General features: G+C 38.7%; 1 long non-coding RNA gene across 1 annotated transcript in view; it reads left to right on the plus strand.

Annotated features, from left to right (window-relative positions):
- LOC145546956 (uncharacterized) overlaps positions 1 to 25,546 on the plus strand; it is a 96,957-nt gene that overhangs the window by 14,357 nt on the left and 57,054 nt on the right. The window contains exons 3-8 of the long non-coding RNA XR_014083414.1: positions 11,795 to 11,942; positions 12,440 to 12,620; positions 13,126 to 13,322; positions 13,860 to 14,048; positions 15,102 to 15,230; positions 18,092 to 18,196. This is a non-coding gene — a long non-coding RNA (uncharacterized LOC145546956). The remainder of the gene's footprint in view (positions 1 to 11,794; positions 11,943 to 12,439; positions 12,621 to 13,125; positions 13,323 to 13,859; positions 14,049 to 15,101; positions 15,231 to 18,091; positions 18,197 to 25,546) is intronic.

Consider the following 25,546-nt stretch of genomic DNA (forward strand, 5'->3'; position numbering starts at 1 on the left):
ACCAGAGCATCTTATTGTTCCTTCTCTGTCTCTTTCATGACCTTCTCTTCTTTTTCTTCCCCAAGGTTCATCCTCAGCCCATTACTTTTCTCTCCTACCACACTTTCCTTTTATACTCTTATTTACTGCCATGATTTACAGTTACTCAGATATTTTAAATGTAATTTGAATTTCCTTACTGCAATTCAGACTTGAATATCCAACTGTCTGCCCTGTCCATTGGGAGCCCTCCAACCAAACATGTGTAAACAAGCCTCCTCATTGTTCCTATAACCTGGTTTTTCCATCTGTGGTCTCTGCATAGTCTTGTGGAACTTTTATCTACTCATTCACCCAAACTACAGACCCCAGAGTCATTTTTGGCTTCTCATTTCCCATCTCTGTGGCTTTTCAAATCAAACGCATTACCAAGACTTGCTAACCTTCCATCCAAAATACTTCTTAAATCTGACTGTGCTGACCATACTTACTACCACTGTTGCAGACCAGACCTGCTGCCACTTGCTGTGGTTTATCTCTTGCTTGGGCATCTGTGCTATTTAATGACTTTTCTTCCACCAGCCTTGGCACCATCATATCCATACAACTCAAAGTCAACCTGCCACTTGCAAGTTTAAAACCCTCCCATGTTTTCCTGCCATGCTGGATAAAGCCCCAAATAGTCGCATCTCAAATTCTATTCCTAAATGTGCTATTTCCTGCCTCTTGAAACTCTTATCTCTTAACGATTTCCTGTTTTAAACTTCACTCTCAAGCAGCACACAATAGCTGCGAATTCTACGTATAAACCACATCGTTGCTTTGCTTTTACAGACTCCTTGCCCTCTCAGTCACTTCTCACTCCTCTTCCCTAGCCCCCTCCTAATCTTCCTTCCAGCAACACAAGTGTGTCACCTCTTCCAACAATCTTTTCTTTACATGTCTTGTCACCCTCCATCCTGTCTATTCTTATCAGTACGCTGTGCATATGCCAGTCATTGAATTAACTCTGATTTTCTAATTTGTATTTTTGTGAGCTGTACACCAGTAGCTATGAACAACTTGTTAGTTACTTAGTTCCTTCAACTAAATTCAGATGTTCTTTGATAAGAATTCAGTACAGAAGCAGTTGGTCCCACTGCTGGCAACTGAGTCAGGAAGGTGCACATATAAATATATATGTGTGTATATATATCTTTGTATATATGTTGTGACTTTAATTTAATTTTACTTTTCCTTCTGAACAGTACCTGAGTCACAAATATACAAGTATCTTTAACCTCTCTCCCAGCATCCATACCTTACTTATGTTTTACTCCCCCAGAAAAGCTGAAATTTAAAAAAGACTAAGTTATTGACTTGCACAGAATACCGCAATTCATTTAGAAGAGTCACAAGAGTCAGTTACGATGTCAGAGAAAGTATTTTAAAGGTTTATTTATCCACATTTCAGATATATATGTTTTTTGTACCAATAAGTAGCACACTGAGCTTTGCTGTCCCCCAAAATATGACAAATGTTATTTTCTCAGGGAGAAGAGTAAGGTTTATTTTTTGTTAATGAAATGCCAGACAAGCCCAGCCAACTTGCAGGGCATAATTAAATTGGAGCATCTTTGGCAGTTAGCTATGTAGCTCCATCCATGCAAATGTTTTGCAAAAATTTATCTTAAGCAATTTTTTTTTTTTTTTTTGCCAGATTCTTTTCAGGATAAAGTTGGGACATTCAGGAATTGGGGCAGTTCTCAAAGCATCATAAACATGTCTAAAGACTGGTTAAATAAGCTCCATTATTGTCCTAATTATTCAACTCCAGCTTTTCTTCCTACTCCCCACTACAGACACCAGAACTTTAGCACTTGGCCCATATGGGTGTGAATGAAGCGGCAAAGTTGAGGTTTAAAAACTTTGCTTGTAAAGTCACTCCAATTTGAATTTATATTCTCTCTACCTATGTTTTACAGTGCTACTTATTCACTGTAGCTTTTTTTTTCTTCCTAGTATCAGAGAGGAAGCACACATTCCTTAAGAATTCACTCTTACTAATATCCTACAGAAATAGAACACACCAAAGACTTCCCTGTCAGTCCAGTGGTTAAGACTGTCTGCTCCCAATGCAAGGGACACAGGTTTGATCCCTAGTCAGGCAACTAAGATCCTGCCTACATGCTCAATGTAGCCAAAAAATAAACACACACGCACACACACACACCAAAGTGGAAAATAGACAAATAGGTACATTCTGTTTTATAAGCACATGGTCCAATTTTAATCAACTTATTCTTTGTTCTAGCAAGTCACCACTTCTGTTGTAGCGCAAAAGCAGCCATAGATAATACATAAACAGACGAACATGAGTGCCTTCCAGTGAAACTTTACACAAACAGAGGGCAAGTTGGATTTGGCCCAGTGGTCCTAGTTTACCAGCTTCCCATTTAACTCACTGCTTCTGTTAGTAGCTCTTTTATTTTAATTTTCAAAGTGTGGACATAAATAATAATGCTCACTCCTACAATGAGTAAGATTTTAGGTTATATTAAAGACACAGGCATGAATTTTTCAAAGGTTAGAAAAGATGAATTTTTAAGATCTTTACTTTATTTGAAGTTATTGCTTGTACAATTGTTAAGTTTCTTAAGGAGAGTGAATAGAGGATAATTCATCTTCTGATCTCACCTTGACCAAAGTGCCTGGTTCATGGTAGAGGTGTATTTTCAAACAAATGAATGATTAGGGCCAACTCGTAAGTCAAATTGGTCATATTGTAGACAAAATATTAGACCCAGTTTTTAAGACTGTTAGTTCTTTGTGCTCTGTTCTATAAAGGATCCTAGCTTAGCTGCACTGATAATGGGATAAAAAATGGTGCTCTTGGCAGTGGGGAAGCAGTGTATGCTACCTGGGCCCATGTTCTAAGGCTTGTGGGGATTTTCTATGCTGAGTACATATGCATAGGTTTGTAATAAGTAGGGTACGACTTTACTCTACTGCCTTAAATCTGTCCCATTACAAACAAGAAGGAAAACCCTTTTAGCTGTGAATGTGGGCTGACAGGCATGATGGGTTTACTACTATTTTCGATTCCCTAGATTTGAGGTTATCGTGGGCATGGTGTCCTGGGTGAAGCTTTGAAAGCTCCTGTGATGGCTAAATGCCAGAAAAGGTGCTTACATCAATCAAAAATAGCTCTTCTACTACAGAACTCAGTTACCACCATGGAGTAGTAGGCTCAGTTATAAAAGATATGTGTGTATATCTTCCCTGGTGGCTTCCCTGGTGGCTCAAATGGTAAATAATCTGCCTGCAATGCAGAAGACCCGGTTCGATCCCTGGGTCAGGAAGATCCCCTGGATTAATCATTCCATGCTAGCTGGAATATCCCTCATTCTTGTTTAGGAGAGTATTGCCCATTATAAAACCACTTCATAGTTTTCTCCCCACCCCCAAGCCCCTGCAATAAGCGCTGTGAAGTGTTACAGCAGTATTCCAAAGATGCTTGTGTTAATTACTTGAAAGAGATAAAATAGTCCTTCTCATGGTGGGGAAATGAATACCTACTTTTATTCATCTAGTTTTACTTTTAATTGGTTCATGGATGATTGTTGATAGCCTTGTGCCAAATGTGTCCTGTAACATATTTTTCTGGACTGTGTGCATTTATAATTATACAACTATAAGGGCCCATGCCTGCATTTGCACACACATGCACATAAGCAGATTTATTCATTTCAAGAAGACAATTAAGATGGCCAAGCTCAGAACAGGGATCATGATGACACGTATCTGCCTTTTGTGACGATGCTGTCCTAATAGTGTGCATATTTCGAGCCTCAGAATATTCTACCATCCTACAATAATTGCTCCATGGTTTTAGCCATATTGAAAAAGAGCATCTTTAGCCCTTCATGAAAGTGAAAGTGAAAGTCGCTCAGTCATATCTGACTGTTTGCAACCCCATGGACTATACAGTCCATGGAATTCTCCAGAATACTGGAGTGGGTAGCCTTTCCCTTCTCCAGGGGATAATCTTCCCAACCCAGGGATCAAACCCAGGTCTCCCACATTGCAGGCAGATTCTTTACCAGCTGAGCCACAAGGGAAGCCCTTTATACCTTACTCTTCAGAGACAGTTATTTTTAAATTTCCAAATTCACTTGCACTTCTATTCTCTACGAGATCTTCCCATCTCTTCCAACTGTGTCAAACTATGCCAAAAACAGGAGAAAACAGGAAGAGACTATACGTGTCACCAATGTTGGCTGAGAGATAAGCTGAAAAAGCAAGAATTGTATGCTGGAGGAATAAACGGTACCATCATTTGAAAAAAAATTCTTCTCTTTCAAGCTATGCATAACTTATCCTTTGTAAACTGAGTGAGACTATTAATAGTAATAATTATAGTAACAGCTTTCCTTACGTTCCTCTATGCCAGTAACTTCAAAGTCCTCCTCAAACTTGAACTCATTTCGTCTTTTTGACAGTCTCATCCATTAGTTAGGACAGAGCTTATTATTTTCTCTCTGCTTCCCACCTCTGCAGTTACTTCCTGCTGCTCTTTCCAAACCTGATGCGCCAGATTCAGAGAAGTAGAATTCCTGCCTTGAACACCTAGAAGTCATTATGCTTGGGCAGCATGCTTGCAGATGTGTTAGAACACTTCTGCTGTGGTTAGCATCGCCTTAGAGCACAAATCACTAAAAAGCTCAGGTCAGGTAACTTAGTATTACTGAAGTGATGCTACTTTTTTGAAATAGAGACAGATGACAGTATAAAAATGGATAGTATGACTTAATTCTTAAAATTTATTCTCAGTTATATCACAGAGTGATTTCAATTCCTACCATTTTTCCAGTAAATTAGCCACTGATAATCATAATTATGGCCCTTAGGTGCAATAAGACAATGAAATGCCTCCTGAATTATTAAGAGTATTAATTTATGTCTACCCTGTATGTCATTTTGAGGATTTTACTGCATTATCATTTTCTGAAAATTGGTCACCTATACATATGATATATACATAAGATTAAATTTTAGTAATGGTAATATTTTTTAGAAGAAAGCCGTATTCCTAGTGTTGAATAAACATGATTATATTTTACGTGGATTTGTCCTCTAGATATCTGTTTGGTGTCCATGATGTATTTGTTCATTAGGTCTAGGTTGTTATTTGAGAAGAAATAATGCCAAGCATTTGTATGAAGCTTTATTATGAACCAATGCTTTCATTGCCATATACACTGTCCAATTTATTATATAAGCTTCAAGAGGTATTATTACCAGCATTTTATAAAGTAAGCCTCAGGGAGTATGTGTGGTTTGCTCAAAGCCACATGGCTAATAAGTGGTAGAGAGGAAACCCAATCCCATCTGTTCAAGTCAAGAATTTTTTCCATCAAACCACAGCCATCTCAGAAACTGGTCCCCCAGAATTGTGGTAGGAGTCTCAGCCAGCATTGGCCTCTCTGCTCGTAAACCCATCTGGCAGAGTTCTTTTCCTAGAGCTTGTCAGAGGAGTTAATATCAACCAACAAATCCGAGATTCAGAAAACTTGTTGTAATCCCGATTATCAGTGAAAAAGGATAATGTCCCCAATATTAGATTGCATCCCATCCACCTGGAGAGGTGTGTAGAATGCAGCATTTCGCAGAGAGATGACTTTATTTATCCAACAATACAACCAAGACTGTGATAAAATGGGACCCTTTGTAATAGCTTTTTACCATATGAGAATAGTCAGCTTTGAAAGGAACTGGAGATGTGGGCATTCTCCATTTACCTTGGATACAAAACAGATTTTCTGCCTTTGATGAAAAGAACAGGCAGTGCCCATTCTAAGGACAGAGTGTGAAATAAGAGAGAGCTCTGAGTGCAAGGTTTTATCATCACCTCCTGGTTTTATTTTTTCCATTCTAGTCAGAAAGCTGCTTTGAAACAAGCTGCCCTGATATTAAAAAGTGACATAGAAAAGTCACTGCCTTGAACTTGCTCACATGAAAAGTGGTACAAGGTGAGGGTCACCTCAGAAGGAGAAGTGCCTTCACCATTAATAATTATCTATAAGGAACAAGCAGTGTTTGGGAGGGAGGGCTGAATTCAGAGAAATAGAAATCTGAAACATTAGGGCAGATCTCTGCTTGTTCATGAGATATGACTGATGCTGAATGCAGATTTCCAACTAGAACAAAACTCATAACAGCTTTCTGCACGCATTCATTCTGGAACAGTAAAGAGCAAGGTCTTGTATTTATTAAGCCATTCTAATTATTTCTGACAAGTGAAATATACTGAGGATATAAAAAGAGAAGATTGGGGAGGGGGGTTTATGTGATGTCAGTCTTCAAAGAATTGAACAAATGGCCACAGAAATGAGGCCCCATTTCCTTAAGACTGACGCTGCCACTTAATAAACCAACAGAGAAAATAGTGAAAGGAATTTTGTCAATATTCAAGGACTAGTGTAATTTTTAACAATCAGGCATAATGGCAAGGTCAAGCTTGATGTCATGCTGTATGTCTTGTCATTTTGTGAAGTTATAAAACATGTGAATGAAAGGGAAGGAGAAATATTTAACTGTGGAGTGAAGGTAAGAAGATAGATACAGGAAGCCTGAGATTCCAGTTCTATCTCATCTGACCTTACTGATAGGCAGATTATTCCACTGAGTCAAAATAGCAGAGATGAAACAACCAAAGTTTCCAAAGAAAATAATTTCTAGTTTCACCCAGAAAAAGATAAGTGTTGTATTTGGAACATCTGAGACGTGTTGTCTCATTAAAATTTATAATCAGGATTAATTCACATTCATTCCACTAATAACTAAATCACCTGGGTTTAATCTGTGTGAGCAATCATAAAAAAAAGGGTAATGAGAAATGACAGCAGGTCCACAGAGTGGTCAGTGAGGACCACTTGGCAGATCTGAGTTTTCTCTTCTCCTTTTTTTTTTTGTAACTTCCCGTTTGGTGTTGGGAAATCAATGTCATTGGTTGATGTTTGCACATGATAAGAAATAAGTGACATCCTTTCTAAAATTACTCTGGTTAAAGGATTTAAGTTACCTTAGTGAAAAGTGAAAGTATTAGTCACTTCAATCATGTCCAACTATTTGTGACCCCATGGACTGTAGTCCACCAGGCTCCTCTGTCCATGGAATTTTCCAGGCAAGAATACTGGAGTGGGTAGCCATTCCCTTTCTCCAGGGGATCTTTCTGACTCTGGGATCGAACTGGGGTCTCTGGCATTACAGGCAGATTCTGTACCATCTGAACCACCAGGGAAACCCTAAATAGCCTTAAATGAGACCTAAATATGTGGCAATAAGGAAAAATAACACTGCTATAAGAAAATGAGAATTTTATTTGTGAAGGATAATTTTGTGCTTGGAACATCACTCCATTGATTTAATGGTGCTTGCAGATAGAAAGCCTGAGCGTGAGATAACCTTCCCATAGCATTGCTGAGACAGTCCATTTCTTTGCTCCGGATGGCTCAGCATTTCAAGTGAGAAACCAAATTGTGCTCTTTAGCTCCTCGCCACCCATGTTCTCCACATCCTCCTGGTTGCAGAACACCAAGTAGAGCATCTCCTCTTTCACACCTCTACCATTTGTGTAGATAATTCCCAGCTGAGGCTGCTGACCTATCTTGCCATTAGAAGACAGTTGTTTCCAGGACTTTCCATTTTCCTCAGAATAATTGAATTGCTATCAGGGAATGTACTTCTTGTGTAACACTTTAGCCACCTTCTTCTACCTTCATGAATTCTAATCCTAGAATTGCCCCTGACTCAATGATCTTTTAGGCTGATGGCTTTCTGGGATGCACCATTGTTATCTGGAGAACTGGAGACTGATTATTGCTAAAGCCTCCTTTCAGAATGAAAGGTTTGTGGGTTTGTAAGTCTGAGCCTTCTGAAGGTTGATGGTGGTAAGCTTCCGGAGGTACACGTGTAGGATCAAAGTGAACACCTTGTGCATTTGTCTTACCATTCCTATTTCTGTCTCTTTATGCCAGATGAGACTACACTCTGACCCCTTAATTTGAAATTTTAATTCTTGACTAGCTTTTTACATCAATGCTTTCTTCTCCTCAGGATTGTCAAAGAGCATCTATCCCATGTTTGAGGCACTGGGAAATGAGGCAAGTGCCCCCTACCCCGCCCCCTGCTCACTGCCAGCCACTTGGGGATCAGCAAGTGGTTCCCAAGTCCCATGGTCCCTGGACCAAAAAAGGATATTCAGTGTATCCTGGGAATATTCAGTGCATCCTGGGAAATCCAGGTGAAAGCGTGAGCTTTACCTCAAATAGCTTCTCCGTAGTTCTCTTTGGTGGCCTCCAGGCTGCTTGCTCTCTCTCTGGTGACCATGTCCTTTTTAGAACTGAAAGAAAAAAAGGTTCCAATCTGTTCCTTTTTCTCTGTATAACTCTTACAGAACAGCCCGATGCTAGTGGGCATTCTGCGAGTCATCTTCTTCTAGTGCTTACATGACTCTCTCTTTGATGGAAATTTCTATTGCAGGTTCCTAAGTAGCCATTTCTAAGTCTCCCTTTTGACCTCAAAGAGTCAGGACTTAAGCATAAGCCTAAGTTTTTAGCATCTAAAGAAAGGGAGGGAGCAGAGAAGGAAAAGACAAGTGGGGAGTGTGGACACTTCTGCTGCCGAACAGTGCAGTTGTTAAGATTGCGTCTTTGTTGTCCGCGTCAATGTCTCTTCAGTAACTCTGTGCAAAAGTATGGATTGTGATATAAAAGACAAACAATTAAGCAAGTTATCCTTTCATGCTACTTAAAAGTTAACCATATAGAAAAGCCTACCAGCTCTTGAAGTGAGTTTCTGAAAAATTTTAAGCTCTGATGATTTTTTCATATTCTGTAATTTGTCTGTGCTCTCACCAAATAGAGGGGAATGAAATTATTTGTGGAGCTATGTCACGGTGAATTTTAAAAACCAAATTGTCCCTGGGTTGAAAGAATTGCCTGTGACCACAACCAATTTTCCTAAAATCTATATTAATGCTTTTACACTGAAATGGTAAAACTTGTGACGGTCAGTGCTTAGTTGCAGCTCGAGTCTAATCTATACAAACTAAATGTAATAATAAGACTATATATATTTTTTGAGTGTTTGCTACATGCCATGCACTAGGTTAAGCATTTTATGGGAATTAGTTTATTTAATCCTCATAGCCCTCAGTGGTAATACCATTTTTATTCCCATTTTATAAATGAGGAAATTAGGTTGTCATGAGATATTAGTAAATAACTCATGCAACTTGTGAAAAGTAGTACTGTTAGGAATTGACCTCAGGAGGCCTGACTCTATTAAGCTACAATTAGGTACCTGCTCTACTGAAAGTCCTTATTCAATCATTTTCCATTCTTGCAGTTTCTTTTATGATTTGATATATATTTTATGTTCGGTAAACATCTTTCAGAATTTAAGTTTTAAAGGAGTAAATAGTATCCTGAATGATGATCAGTGAGAATCAGTTTTGCTCCGAGGTGCTTTGAACTTATTCTGACAGAAGGAGATGCTGGCTCCATATAGATGAAAATGCCCCAGGAAGCAGTGGATAAATGAGCCTGGGATTCATTCATACCATGTTTTGATATGAATATCTATACATAATGATATTGGTTTGGTGGCTGTGGCTGGGAAAGGACAGGAAAATCAGTGTCACATGACTCTGAAGCCAGACTGCCCGGATTGAAATCCTACCATTTTGTGACCTGGTGATCTGGGGTGAGTTCCTTGCTGCCTCTGTGACTCTGTTTCCTTATCTGTAAAAGAGAGATAATAGCACCTACCTTACAGAGTTGTTATAGGGATTAAATGAGTTCATGTCTATAAAGCATTTAGAACAGTGTCTGGCACACAGTAAGTACCATAGTGTGTTTGTTATTTCATCATCATCATCACCACCATTGTCATCATGACATCATTGTCACCACCGTCATCATGACGTCATCATCATCATGACACTATCAACATCATGAGGTGCTCAGAAATGGTGTGCAAAAATATCAACAGTGGTTTTATATTTAGACATTCTTAGGGCTTTTGTATGGGAAAAGATACTAGATTCAATTTATCTTAGATAGACTTGGCTATATGAAGTGATTCTTAGATCACCTAGATTTATTTTGGTTTTAGAATGAGTGGTAGTTTATAAGTTAGCCAACAAATGTCTTTCCATGACTCGGTCTGGAGGTGGGATTTTGCTCCCAGCCAAGGGGACCTTAGCATCTAACTTGAATGATTATTAAATGGAGAGACTAACCCCAAACCTAAAAATCTGAAGATAGGAGTAGCAAAAAAAAGGGGGGGGAGGGAAATGATTCTACCTGCATTAGGGTAACTGGAGTTTGGGGTTTACATAGCATAAGCATAGCTAATTTATTTGGGGGCACTGTGAAGTGAAGCTCTGAGAGCACAGTTCTGATTCATTCCCACACATTCCTCCTTTCTTCAAAGGGTTGGAATGGATGCTCCCTAACGCAGTCTGAGGCATCCGTGGAAGTGAGAGAGTCTTTATTCCTTCAAGGCAATTTGGTCCAACTCTGCCTGCTCACGGATGGGCAAATCCTGGCCAAATTCCAAATGTGATTAATGTTGTATCTATTATTTCACAGGGTGGAGTATGTTTGGGTGGATGGAGGGGGAAGCCTATAATTTCATAGCTGTTAGAAGAACATTTCTGCTAAATCTCTTTTTATTCTAAAAATTAATGAAAGGATTTCCATGTTAAAGATGATTTGATGGTCTAGTACTGTCCCCAGAATAGAATGCAATCCCGGTCACTACTAAATCTTAAGTTAGAAGAGTGTAAATATTTCCTCCAAAATATCAATTACCATTTTGACCCATTTTTTTGTGAGGTTAAACTAATCTTTTTAATTAGTTGAACTCTGAAGATTGTTCTCAATAAATACAAAATCAGAGCTTTAAGCTTTATCTAGACCAGTTAAGAAAAAGTACTGCATTTTAAAATTATGCCATCACTGTCTTGTTTAGGAGGAATATGACTTGGATTCAACCAAATGTTGAACTGTCAACTATTTTAATACCCACATTCATTGTCACCTGTGAAGTGTAAGCATTCTTATTTTTTATAGGGTCTTTGAATTGCATCCTAAATGACTACCATATAAATAAATTAGAATAACAATCACGCCATGCCTTTTTTGTCGTCATGGGTCATTCTCATCAAATGCTTAGTAATTTCATTGCACTTGTGTAATTAGGTGCAGAAGCTCCACCCGAGCCTCCATGGATCAGCTATGTGGACTCTAGCTGCCAAAGGCGCTTCTCCTTCTGAACCGAGCGCTTTGCTCAGCCAGTGTAGACATGGCCTGATAAACAATGGAACTTCTCCTTTGAGAACTGGAGTCTGGATTGATCTAATTCTTTAACTCAAAAATGTGCACAGGTTTGATGAGCAGTTAAAATGCCTACGTTTTAGTAAAACGGGAGCTTAAATTGACAGTAATGTGAAGAACACCATAGTTTCTAATGAACTTGTAAGGCAGTAGCACTCACTGTTGCACAAGCTAATCAAGGGACGATCAAATCAAAGTTTTAACATGAGCTTAAATATCTGTGGCAGGGAGGTTGTTCTTGCAGGTTTATATCTGTCAGGTCTTAACACTAAACCTGTCACAGTGCAACATGGTTGTGTCACTTTTAACCAAGATGTCACATGTCACATATATTGTGAGAAACAACCTTTGTGTTTTCCTCTCTGGGATTTTATGAGGAAAAGCGAAGGAAAAGGGAATTTTTTTTTAACGCTGCATTTTTTATTTTGCAGATTTGCAGCCTCATGGAGTGAGTGATGGAGTGGGTTGCCAGCTTGTAGTGACTCCACTCAGCGCAGAATGGCTGCGGGAAATGTATATTCAGATAAGCCCAAAGAAGTCTGCCCAGGGTGAAACAAGTACCTTTGAAATTTAAATCAGGTGTGTGAAGAATGCTGGAAACATAACTTCTTGGATTTTAGGTTTTTTTTTATATTTATGTTTCTCAAGGAAACTGATGACTCTCGCCTGTTCTCCTAGCTCTTTTAATGCTAAAGAATCCACCCCAAAGTGTAACCCACCCTCTCTCCTAGGATTCGATATGCTCTATTCCACTGCCTGGAAGGGTCTTCTGTTTTATCAAAACTTTTGATTTTCAAGGCATGATTGTGATTTTTCATATTTAAAAAAGGTTTTGATTTTGGAGGTATTTTTAAATTGGGAATTGAAGTTTGATAGGCTTTACCATTTGTCTATTTTCTTAGAAAAATAAGTACTAATTATAACATACGTGTTAGTTGCAACATACTTAAGAAAGTAAAACTCAAGTTGTGTTTTAAAACTATATGTTCATGTTATCCTTAAAAAGTTAAGTGGCTCAGAAAAATCAAGCGAAGCTAATATTTTTTTTCGAAAATGTAAACCACATTTCCTTGCAGGATGAAGTTGTGCTTAATAGCCTCTTTAATTTATTCAGAAACTACACAACTTTTGTTGCTATATTTTGTTAGAAAGGAAGGAGAGGCTGTTTCTACAGGTGTCAGAGAAAAATCAATACTAAGCCACGGATTATTGAATCCTGTAGAACCACGGAGGCTTCGCAGTGAAATTCTTCCAAAGGTGAGTAAGGGCATTGATTTTCCTTCTCATACCAGAAGAAATATGACACAAAGAATGGAGGCTAAATTTAGACTGGAAACAAGTCTGATTTGAAACTATGCCCTTAGAAAATTGGTGACTTTTTTTTTTTTTCAAAAAAATTAAATGAGGCAATCCAATGAGAATTTGGACCATATATTTTTCTCATATATTTTTCTTAGATTCACTTTTCTTTATTCCTTTGGGGGAAAAATTGATCTTTTGACCAACATCTTATCTGTAATTCAGATCCAGTGATTTTCTTGTGGAATACTTGTGTTGTACAATACAAAACAGTCTCTCTTATAAACTTATAACCAAGGAGGCAATATTCCTTCAGTTTCTAAGAAAAAGCATGTTACTTATGCAATCAAGCTTAAAAATATGTGCCCATTACTGATCTTCCTAATTTAAACTGTGTATTCTTCCTGCTAATCTGTGACAGAATTTTTAGACACATACTTGCTTGTTTGTGTACTTATTTTAGGGTGTCTTCTAGATTTCACAAAGTTGAAAAACTATACCTAATGCATTGGTGGTTTGACTCCATTGCTTAGCATTCCGTCCAAGCAGGCAGACGGCGTTCCTAGGTTTGGAAACATAAATCCCAGGGGAAGTGAGCTGAAGAACATTTTATGCATCACTCATCCTATTATGAGCCCTATGCTGCTCCATCTCTACAAGGTAAGCAATATATTGTGAGTTGGCTTCTGGCAGTCGAACATGATGTATGCTCATGGCTCTTGCTTCCAAGTGTATGTTTTTGGAACTCATAATGGGGAGTATAGAAATCGTTTTATAAGTAAAAGAATAATTGGAGCAATTTAAGTTGCTCACACGTGCTCTAGCTTGCTCATCTGTCCCCAGGTAGTATTTGATTGTTCTACCCTGGGACCTACATTCTATAGTATTGTCTTCCTCATGTGAAGTGAGGTGGTAAATTGGTCATTTTCATAATGAATTTGAACAGAGTAGATGATCAAGGAAGATAATTCAGGCCTCCAAGTAGAAAACTGCCAAATTACCACCTCTTTGCTATGTCTGGGGGTAGATAAAATTCGGATTTTCATACTTTGTGGGATCAAAAATTGATTATAAGGAAGTTAAAAATATGAAATGCTAGAAAGTTTGTGGTAATGTATAGGATTATCTTAATATTTCTTTCTTTTTGATATCCAGTGGGAAATTCTTAGCACTTTTTTTCTGATCTTGAACTTTCAGATTGGCTGAAGCAATAGCAACCGCAAAAATTGTTTATAATTTGCATTCTAACTTTTCATCATTTGGTTAATACCCTGACTGATTACCCAAGAAACCAATGTTCTAAAAGAAAGACTATTAGAAGGTTGCCACTGCATTATTAGTGAATAATATGGAAAGTGCAACATTCTAGATGTCCCATCGTATGAGGTAAGATTTTATCATGTCCCATTAAGTTGAGATTACAGTTAATTTTATTTATGATTATCCCAGCCCAAAGGAAATTTTGCATTTCAGTTTGACACAGAAAACCATAATATGAAGCTTTACATTCATTGTCTCAATGGTGACCAGTTTGAGGGATTTAAAGCTAGGCTGTTTAATGTATTTTATTTCTGCATAAATTATGTTCTTTTTATTGTTTTCCCATCCTTTCCAGCTCAGACAATTATAACTCAGTGTATCATGCATATTTAAGCAAAAATAAATTATGTACATGGTAATTCTTTTGGGGGGGAAAAGGCAAACTATTCTCTAACCTTTGATGAAGTTTAACTTTTGATATGTGAATTCTTAAATGTGATCAAACCAAAGACAATGAAATGCTTGCTTTGAAGTATTCTAAAATTAAAGTGGGAACTAAGGATTTCATGGTAAGTGGCAGCCTTGTGTTTACTGTTATAATAATATAAATTCTGCATGGGAAGAAAAAAAGTACAAAATATAATGGAGAGGTGATGGTGGAGTCAGACATATGGAAAATTCCAGATGCCCGTAGATGCAGTGTGAGGATTCTCAAATATCTAGTCGTCTCTATTTGGTACAGATACTGTCATACATCAAAAAAGGTCTCATTGGCTCTTTTTTGTAGCCCCCAAAGCTTAGTGTTTTTAACATCACTATGCTTTATGTTTATACAAAATTCTCCCACAATATGTACAATATATCTTATCAATGTCTGAGCAATGTAATAGCAGCCATTCTCTCTTTGGATTAAGTACATCCTATGGTTTTTCCTAACAAGTTGCAAAGAGGAATTTCCACTAGATAATTTGTAGTTTGTAAAACATGAGTTTTTGAGGGGGAAAGTGGCAATTAATGGAAGCATAATTATCTTCAGTGTGAAAATAATCTGGGAGGCCAGCTTTGGTGAGCAGTCTTTGACTCATTACCATTTTCTTTGCTTGCTTTGTTCTCATCCTTCGGGCTCTTTCTGGATCCATCTCTCTTTTGTTTCCCGTTGACTCCACTGTTGTATTCCAGTTGGCCGTTAAAGAACAGAAACAGAGCAGTAAGGCTGCGTGGCTACATTCTCCCAGTGCCACCAACTGAGAGTTAAGCTGACTAACATGTTGAAAGCCCAGCCCATTTCGTTCACAGCAGGCATGGCAGGTAAAAGCATTTCTGTATTAAAGTACATGCTTTGTTTCTTCAGGCTCTTGGTCTCATTTCTCTTGTTTGCCAGTTGGGGGGAGAAACAAAAGTAGGTTGGGGACCAAATGCCTGGGGTATTTAATCAAATGCCCAGCGACTCTTGATTATAAGATACAGAAATTTCACTTTTGAGGATTAACTCTGGCGGATTTTGTCAATCCAAATGGGTATCTCCTTCTACTCAGCATGTTATGGGGCTACTTCCTACCACTGACTAAATCAGATGTCATGGAAGAATCTCAAGTAGTTTTAATAACTCTTGGGTTAGCAGAAACTAAATGTGCAGGGTGAAAATTACCATTAAATATAGGTTTTTGTGAGGGTTGTCAAGTTGTACATTTTACACGTTATTGTTTGCTTCTATTAAAACAAGCAATTGAGAATTGATTTCTCAGTGTTCTGTTAATTTGACTCCTCTTTCCTAAGTGGTAGGTATAAACCTCTTTAAATATTTTATGAAGATCACTTAATCAAGCAAATACCCTAACACATATCACTGTATTGATCCCTGACCCTTTGACCTGTCACTCTGCCACGTTGGATGCCTTTTTCTGATATCCTTGCAGAGGAGAGTTTAGGGAGCAGAAGGCATGAGGAAAGGTGTTGGTCTTCTCCCTGAGCAGCAGTGGGCTGTGGAATTGTCCCCTTGGAGGTGATTTCCTTGTGAGTGGTGAAATTGGGATGAATAATATCATTTTGCATTTGTACTGAATATATTTTTAAGGAGGCTTAAGGGTACGATGTAAGAGTCATCTCGGAGGGATAAATGTAATATACATTTAAGGTGGGAAGACTAGGGCTCTGAGATACATCTGATTATTGAGATACAGCTGTAGCAGACTATGAATAAATCAAAATACTCCTCAGATGGTGCCCACATGCCATATATTAAACAAATTTTACAAAACCTCTTCTTTCACTGGAGTCAGAGGCTGTACTTGTACCTTCTTACAGTGAGGTGTAAATTTAGTTTGTTTTATGTTCTATGACCATCCTATGGCTATTTCTTATCAGACTCAATCAGAAGTTAACAGAGAGTGCCATGGAAAAATAACTCTCCTTTAAAATGTTAGCAAAAATTCAATTGATAAATATATGTTTTCACATATATTTTTTTCATTTATATATATATACACATACATACATATATATGAATGATTAGAGGCCTATGGATATCCATGCCATGATTATATCTGAAATCTTTTCAGGAGTGTGAGGTCTCTCCATTTTAGTCATTAGACAGATTCTTTAACCAATTTGACCTTAAGCTGACAAAGATTTTCTATTTATAAATATCCCTGGGGGTCCTTGAAGAATCTCTGACACTCATTTATTTTCTAAAGAAAGGTTTAGGATCAATAAGTTCAAAATATTTCAGACTTAACATGTACTTCTTTGCTTAACTAAATCGACATTGTCTTGAGTATAGCCAGAGTCTTTGGGACACTTGAGATGGCTGTACTTTAGTGGATGAAGTGACCTCCCAGTGGTCTAATAGCATGAGCTCTCACATTTGGTTAGTTAATGGTTTCTGGTTTTCAAAACCCTTTCCCAGTATAGTCATGGTTGATAGCCATCCCTTCTATAGGCAAGGGATAGAAGAGTGGGGGATAAGAATGAATTTTTTTTTTGCATTTCTATCTTTTTGTATGTGTGTGTTTCTTTTTCTAATTTGTTGAACGCAACATGCTGGAGTATTAAGTGTCTTTCTTTTGTTTTTGGATCAAATAATTGCATGAAGTAGGAATCACAACATAATTGTCATGATGAAGAGAAAGGGAAAGAAACAGTTACCTTTCAGCTCCTGTGGTTCTTAGGGGCCAAGGTGCCCCCTGTTAATGAGCTAAGAGGAAGGATGCACCATTTCTTTCTAACATAACAAAAAGACAACAGATCCTTTAAGCCAATTCATGTTTAAATATGAAGGTCAGTGATCCATGACCAGCTTGCATATGTGCACACACATGTTCATATGTATATACTTGTCCAGATTTTTCAGCCAAGTAATAAAAATTGTGGAAAAGAGAACAGGGACTCTCTAAGAGCCTGGGGAGTGGGGTGCTGCCCCAAACAGGTGCCAGAGCAAGTCCATTTTTAATATGAAGTTTTAGGTTAGACATTCACTTACATTTTTAAATATTTTATTTGTTATGTATTGTGATTGCTTTATTATTTGAGAAACTTTTAATTTACTTTTCTTGGGCTTCACATTTATTGAGCTTCTCCTATGTGCCAAGCACTATCTTACCCCTCCCCCAACACTGTCACATATTCTGGATATCCTATTCAAGTCTGAAAAGCAAAGAACAGAGATATACAAGTTTGTGAGCCAGATGAATTGGCAATAGATAGGTGAATTGTAAATCACTATAATTACCCACACTGTGTACATTTTCTACCTAGGGATTCTAGATGAGCATTGTTAGAATTTAGTAAAAAGCCCCATCAAATCTGTAGGGTTTTGTTGAACTTAAAGCAATTTCTTTAGAAGGTTACATTTTTATTGTCTATTTTTCAGAGCTACAGAAAGTTATTTTTTCCCCATTTCTACTTTGATAGATGTTCCACACTTAAACTTTTATATCCTTCCACTTTCCTTCTTTCTCTCCTTGTTTCCTGTCTTTTCTGAAAGTGAACTGCTGCATTCTTTTCCTTCTAAATTCAATTTTTGTATACTTGATGTATATTAAACCAGGAGATTAAGAGCTCAATAGGTGGAAGGCTCTGGCTTCTTTGCTACTGAGTGCTAAGTCGCTTCAGTCATGTCCAACTCTTTGCGACCCCATGGATTGTAGCTCACCAGGCTCCTCTGTCCATAGGATTCTCCAGGCAAGAATACTGGAGTGGGTTGCCATGCCCTTCTCCAGGGGATCTTCTGGACCCAGGGATTGAATCTACATCTCTTACATCTCTTGCATTTGCAGGTGGGTTCTTTATCACTAGTGCCACCTGGGACTGGGTCTAGAATATTGATGTGTGTGTGTGTGTGTGTGTGTGTGTGTGTGTGTGTGTATGTGTATCATGATTTAAACAGCGCAGCTTAAATTTGGTGCACAAAGGTAGTCATTAAACTGAAATTAGATTGACTGGTTTGAATTCTTGCTTTACCACTTGCTAGCTGTAAAAACAGTTTCTAAACTTACTTCTTCAGCTATAAAATGAGGAAAGCAGTTGTACCCACCCCCATTTGGTTGCTGTAAAGATTAAACAAAATAATGAGTGTAAAACACAGTGCTTGGTAGATAGTAAGAGTTCAATAAATACAAGCAATGATCAGAGTATTACTAATTTTTATTGCATGTCAGTGCAAATACATGCATACGCTGTATACACAGTTTTCTAAGCAGTGCCTTATTCAAAGAATAATGGCTAATCTTAGGCAAAGTTGTGAAAAGTCAGTATCTACCTTCAGCATTGCCAGCTTTTATTGAGTAGCTCCATTCTCTCCTGACTCCCTTTGAATGCCCGGTGTTTGCCTCTCTTCTTGCCTTTACTGGTAAAACCTCCTTTCAAATAAGGACCTGAAAGTTAACCCCACAAAGGTCTAGATGACTGAGAACATTTGAACCGTTGTGTTTGTCAGGGTTGCTGACCTCTTATCAATGATCAGATGCAGAGCTGATGAGATTCCAGGCACCTGGGAGAAGCTGGAGAAGTTTGACAGTGTGATCTCTCCTTTGCCCTTTGGAAGTCTCCCCAGAGTGGGAACAGTTAACTAGGCCAAGGAGTAAGGTTCCCTCTGCTGCCCAAGGTGCCCGCATGGGTTCTCCTGGAGGTTGTCTGACATCCTCAAAGGCTGCCTCTCTCTAAGCCCTGGGGCCATTTAGGAATGTCTGTCTGCTTTTCTGTTTTGTTTTTGTTTTTTCCATTTGTGTGTATGAGTTTTGCATTTAGTGATGCCTTAGACCACAAGCATATCCTTTGAACATTTTTTCCTAATACTCTTCTTTATTTTTAGATGTACATCCACTCACATATTCATTCTTGGTTATTCACTGTATTTCTTTCACAAAAGCCTGTATTCATGATTTAAAGTTTTTCATATATCAAACTATTATTCTGAGACATGCTCCTGAAATATTCTCCTTTTTTAATGTACCTCTACTTTACCTGTATTTTCTGTGCATAGGTTTGAGGATTTGAAGGACTGGGTTCATGTTTCAGGTATGCCTACACAAGGAACTTACGGCTGGAAAATCATTCTCAGCTTCATTTGGTCAATGGAGGGGGCACTGCTTTGTGTTGTAAGCCTCAGCTGAAAGTGTCTTGTAAACTCAAAAGTGGGGTAGAAGCTTTTTTGGTCTTCTTTTCACCCATTGTGACTGCCTTCTCAAGCAATTTTTTCAGGAAGGACATGAAAAGATGCATTATGTTTAGTAATTTGTGAAAGAGGAGACAGGATTCTCTCCCTTTGACATTTTTCCTTATTACCTAAAATAGCTCTTCTGTGTATTCTTATGATAACTCTGTCCATTGCCTTCTGCCAGCATTATGCCATATAATGCAGAGACAGCCCAGACAGAAATTCTTAGATGAAACTGCAAGAGGAGAAATGCCTACTAGAGTATAGAAGGGGCCTGTCTGGATGGGCTAGATCCACAAACTTTTCTCAAAGGCCCCAGATCATCCTTTTGAGCATCTGTGTGCAGCATGGTCAGTCTGAAATTCTCCTAGGTCACTGAGAAGTTTGGACTGAGCCCATGAACCATAACAAGATACTCCACACAAATGAGAAGAGAGGATAGCTAGTATGTATCAAGTACCTACTATGCTTAGAAAAAATAAAAAACTTTCAATAAGAATAACTGCTAACTTTGGGGTTTTAGTAGATGCCAAGTAGGTGCTGAGCTACAGACATTACCCAGTTATCTAATCCTTATAGCAGCTTTGTGATATGGTATTATTATATTCATTTTACACTCGAGGAAACTTAAGGCAGACACCAAAGCCAGTGTCTTCGGTTTTTTTCCCATAGATCCTAAGATATAAACAGCATTACATGCATTTTGCAGATAAGACTGTTGAGACACAGGGGGTTGAAACAACTTGTCCCCGTGGCTCTGGGTGGAAGCACTAGAATCTCCTGCAGGTCTGCCTGACCCTGCACACCGGGAACCACTGCCATTCTGAGTCGCGTTTCCCTCTTAATTTACAATCTGATGCAGATTAACACTTTCATAAAATAGGGTAAAATTGAATGACCGGAAAGATAAAGTTAGAAAAGGCATATAAAACACAATAATTCTTTATTGTAAGATTCAGCGAACATTAAATTACTCTCACGTGGCTACAGGCGCTTCCAAATGCTTGCTCGCAGTTTCTGGCTTATCTCGTGGTGGATCAGTAACAAAACTGCTTGCTCCAGCACCCATGCAGACAGTACTTTGAGGAGCGCTGTCTTAGGCCTTTGAAATATGAAGATGAGACAGTTTTCTCACTCAGCAACAGAAGACTTATAGCCATAGATTTAATTTAATAATACCCAGGTTGGAAATATACTAAAACACAGTTAAAAGTCAGGGCCCTTGTTTTTGTGTGTTTTTTTTAATCTAACTGAAGTTAAATAGAACGTCATAACAACATACCCACAGGAACAAAATTAATTTTGTATGGAATGTGGCTATTACACGAAGGCCTATCCTCTTGTAACCTCCATAACTGAGAAATGTAGACCACTGTAAATTAGCTTATTTGATATGATAGAGATAGCCCCGTATTGAGAGTATATCACTTTCTCTCCAGAGGACATGTTCATTGCTGTATCGATTCATTAATATTCTCTCCCACTGTCTCCAAGTAGGTGAAAGAAATGAAAAGAAGTATGATAACAAAGCCAGCAAAGCAAGCATTTCTGGTTAGTTTCCACTGTGACTAGAGAAATGCTTGTCACCTGCTTCTTCTTACTGGGCAGAGCAAGTCAGCTTCACCACGGTCCCTTTTTTGGCATTCCTAAAAGCAAGTCTTAAAATAGAATGTCCACGAAAACAGCGAACACATGTTTCCCAGGGGAGGACGGGGTCTGCAGCAGGTGTCTGTCTCCACATCCATCTGGAGAAGCGTCTGCAGGAAATGGATGAGGGGGAAAGGCTTAATAAACAGAAGATGTCAGAGTCACTGTTTTTGATGTTAATTAGCAGAATTGTGTCCCGGATTTCAAGAAAATGCTTAGTTTTTGCCTGATTCCTGGCCCGCCTTTCCAAGCATATGACGGCTGTTCATGCTGCATTTACACAGTATTAGTGTTAGTTATGGGGCTTCCCTGGTGACTCAGCGGTAAAGAATCTGCCTGCAATATAGGAGATGCAGGAGATATGGGTTCGATCCCTGGTTCAGGAAGGTCCCCTGGGGGAGGGCATGGCAATCCACTCCCGTTCTTGCTGGAGAATCCCATGGACAGAGGAGCCTGCTGGGCTACAATCCACAGGGTTGCAAAGGATCAGACAGGACTAGAGTGACTGAGCACGCAGTGTCGGTTATGGTTAATCTTAATTGAGTTGTAGCTTCTCGGAAGAGGTGCTAGATTTGAGGATCTGTTTGGATCTATCATTGTGTTATGTTGTGTCACTGATTCTCTGCAGCCAGTGGAGGTAAAAATAATAGCAGAAAATACAGAGGATCTTTATTTGTCCTTATGATGGAGCCCTTTGCTGACCATGACATTGGCTATCTTAGTACCCTGAAATTCTAATGAAACTCCATTCTTGTCCTTAAGCAATGCCCTATCTTGATATCTAGTTTGTTATTCAGATTTGCTGCAGTCATTCACACAGTGATCATTCATTTATGGAGTATATACTATGTGCCGGGTCATATGGGAGACACAATTATGAGGACTTGATTCCACCTTCAAAGAGTTTCCAGCCTGATTGGGGAGGCAGAGGGATGCAGAGATAGATTTAGAATTTTGAAGCATCTGCTACAATAAACAGGGATGGACAGACCTGTGAATGTAGGAAAAGTGACTCACTTGGGGTATAGAGTTAGAACGTGCTTCACAAAATGAGTGACATGCAGCCTAGGTATAGAAAAATCAAGAAGCATTTTAAATTTAGTAATGGTAAACATATAGGCTTCTCTGGTGGTTCAGAAGGTAAAGAATCTGCCTGCAATGCAGGAGACCCAGGTTCTATCCCTGGGTTGGAAAGATCCCCTGGAGAAGGAAATGGCTACCCACTCCAGTATCCTTGCCTGGAGAATTCCATGGACAGAGGAGCCCAGAGGGCTACAGTCCATGGGGTTTCAAAGAGTTGGACATGACTGAGTGACTAACACTACACTCCTAAAGACATATCAATATTTTTGCACAGTGTCACTTTCCTTGGGTTTTCATTCATGGTGTGTTTTCTTAGGACTCACTAATAAGTCTCCCAGTGGAACTACTGTTTTTATGGAATATTTTGTATTTCTCTACTTCATACATCATATTGCTTGTGTCTGGACAATAGCTAAAAGTTGCTGCTGCTGCTGCTGCTAAGTTGCTTCAGTTGTGTCCGACTCTGTGCAACCCCATAGACGGCAGCCCACCAGGCTCCCCCATCCCTGGGATTCTCCAGGCAAGAACAGTGGAGTAGGTTGCCATTTCCTTCTCCAATGCATGAAAGTGAAAAGTGAAAGTGAAATTGCTCAGTCGTGTCCAACTCTTCACGACCTCATGGACGGCAGCCTACCAGGCTCCTCCGTCCATGGGATTTTCCAGGCAAGAGTACTGGAGTGGGGTGCCATCACCTTCTCCGAGCTAAAACTTAGGAGTGGTTTAAAGCAAAATTTTATTTATGATCTCAATATCTCCCTACTGACTATCTTTGCCATATTGATTGCCAGCAGCTTTCTTCTAGTTTCAAAAACATACCATCTGCTGATGGTTTTTATTTCCTTCTTCCCCTACAATAAAATTCATTAGTAGTTAATGAGTTCCTAACTGTTAAGTAGGACTTTAGCCTTGCCTCAAAGATCTATAAGATAAGACATACCTAAGATATCATTTTATTTCTTAGAAAGCTTACAGTTAATCAGTTTTAGCTATAGGAACCTTGACAAACAGGGGCTTTTGTTTAAAAAAATAAAGAAAATGAATAAAACAAGAAGGAGATTAGAGAATGTTTTAAAACATCCTTCCCCCTGCCTTGTTTTGTTTTTTTGAGGATTCCAGGAAAAAGTGTGGTACTTTTAAAAAAGTAAATAAGCACTTTTTAAGAATAAAGACTGTCACCATTTATTGCTAACTGACAGTTTAGACTAAGCCAACAAAGAAAAAAGGTTATATTAAACAACAGGAAAATTTGCCCAAGTGAGCTAAATTGCCGTCTCAGAATTCTTGGCTACAAACTAGACATTGGGTGAGGTCACAAGGAATTTAAGTGTCATTGATAAGAGATGCCATAACTATGGTATATGTCAAATAAAGCATGAAGGTAGCATATCCTTATACAAGTAGAGAAAGTGGTGAGAGTGAATCCCAGGATTGTATTTTTGAACAGACACATACTCTGTTCCCATCCAGAATCCTGCCGTTCTGACATCAATAAAGACGTCTGAACATCTGAAGAAGCTGATAGAAAATGCTCGATAAATGTCAGTCGCTGTTCACTTATTAAGTTATACTGATATAATTAAAACACTATTTTTAAACACAAAACCAGAAACTTGGCACTAGACTTTTACATGTGCCAGACACAGTTCTTCTAGGGATTGGAGACACAGCATTGAATGAGAAACAGTGCTTCTTATCCTGTAGCACTTAAGACCCAGACAGGGAGACAGACACTCATCCAGTGTGAAACATGTGACAACAGGTTCAGTAGAGGGAACAATGGGTGCAACTAAGGAGAAAATATATACAGGTCTTGGGGTGTCTTTAAGAGTTTCCTCAGGAAGTAAGGTTTTAGTTTGGAGTTGAAATATCAATTGAAGCTAGAGGCTAGATTGGGTGAAATATGGAGTCTAGGGATAGGATGGAGTGGGGGAAATGTTGAACAAATATGAGAGATAGGAATGGATTTCCTAATAGAGTAGATTCTATAAATTCCAGAATATAAGCATTAGAATATAGATCGGGTAGCTTTGATGAGCAGGAAGACCAATTACCAGAAGATGAAAGATCTAAGACCTAACGTCAACTTGCATGCTTACAAAAAGTCAGCTTAGTGGTGTCTGTATCTCATAACAAATTCTCCAAGCAAGAATACTGAAGTGGGTTGCCATGACCTCCTCCGGGGAATCTTCCCAACCCAGGGATCGAACCCAGGTCTCCTGCATTGCAGACAATTTCTTTACCAACTGAGCCACAAGGGAAGCCCAACTTCTTGTCTTTCATCTGTAAAATGGTGGAAATGATATGGACCTTGCCTAGCTTATGGGATGACTGTGTGGATCATATTAATATATGAAAATTCTTCATAAGCAGTGAAGATATTTGATGATGAACCTTGTTGATTAGCACTTTACATGGAAAAGGAAACTACTTGGGAAAAATTGTTTCAAAACATAAATCCATTTTGTAAGATCTAAATCTAAGATTTATGAATTCCAATGAGCCAGCCCTTCAAGTTAATAGTGAAGGGAACTCATGGCAATGATACAGAATAGTGGGGACTGTGGCAAAATAGAAAAGGCGTGGCCTGTCTGAAAACCAAGACAATGCATTGTTATATAAAAATATGGCAATGCCAGGTCTTGTGATTTTAACTTTTAAAGATCTTCTGATTATAAAGTTGGAAATTCAGATGTTTCTGTGAAACTAGTTGGTGACTAGTTCAAATATTCAACAATGATCCTTTGTGTAACAACCCTCTTCCTCTAACACACACACACATAAACACACACACACACACACACACACACACGAGAGCTGTGAATTCTGACCTATGGATTGAGACATCAGGTTTAAATGAATAATGGAGAGTAAATGTATCGCTAAGCATTTGAAATTAATGTCAATGGCATATAAATTAGCTCTATTCTTTGATGCACAGGGCAGAATGTGTGTGTGTGTGTGTGTGTGTGTGTGTGTGTGTGTGTGCGCGCGCGTGCGCACATGTGTATGTGTGTGTGTGTCAGTCGCTCATTTGTGTCTGACTCTCTGTGACCCCATGGACCCCACCAGCCTTCTCTGAATTCTCCAGGCAAGAACATTGGAGTGGGTTGCCATTCCCTTCTCTGCATTGAACCCAAATTTCCTCATTGCAGGCAGATTCTTTACCATCTGAACTACCAGGGGAGCCCACAAGGGCAGAATACTAAGGTAGAATATCAAATGATATAAATGGCAGTCTTTA

Source organism: Giraffa tippelskirchi, chromosome 4 (assembly GCF_054371585.1).
Source record: "Giraffa tippelskirchi isolate mGirTip1 chromosome 4, T2T-mGirTip1v1.2.pri, whole genome shotgun sequence".
Classification (NCBI taxonomy): Eukaryota; Metazoa; Chordata; class Mammalia; order Artiodactyla; family Giraffidae; genus Giraffa; species Giraffa tippelskirchi.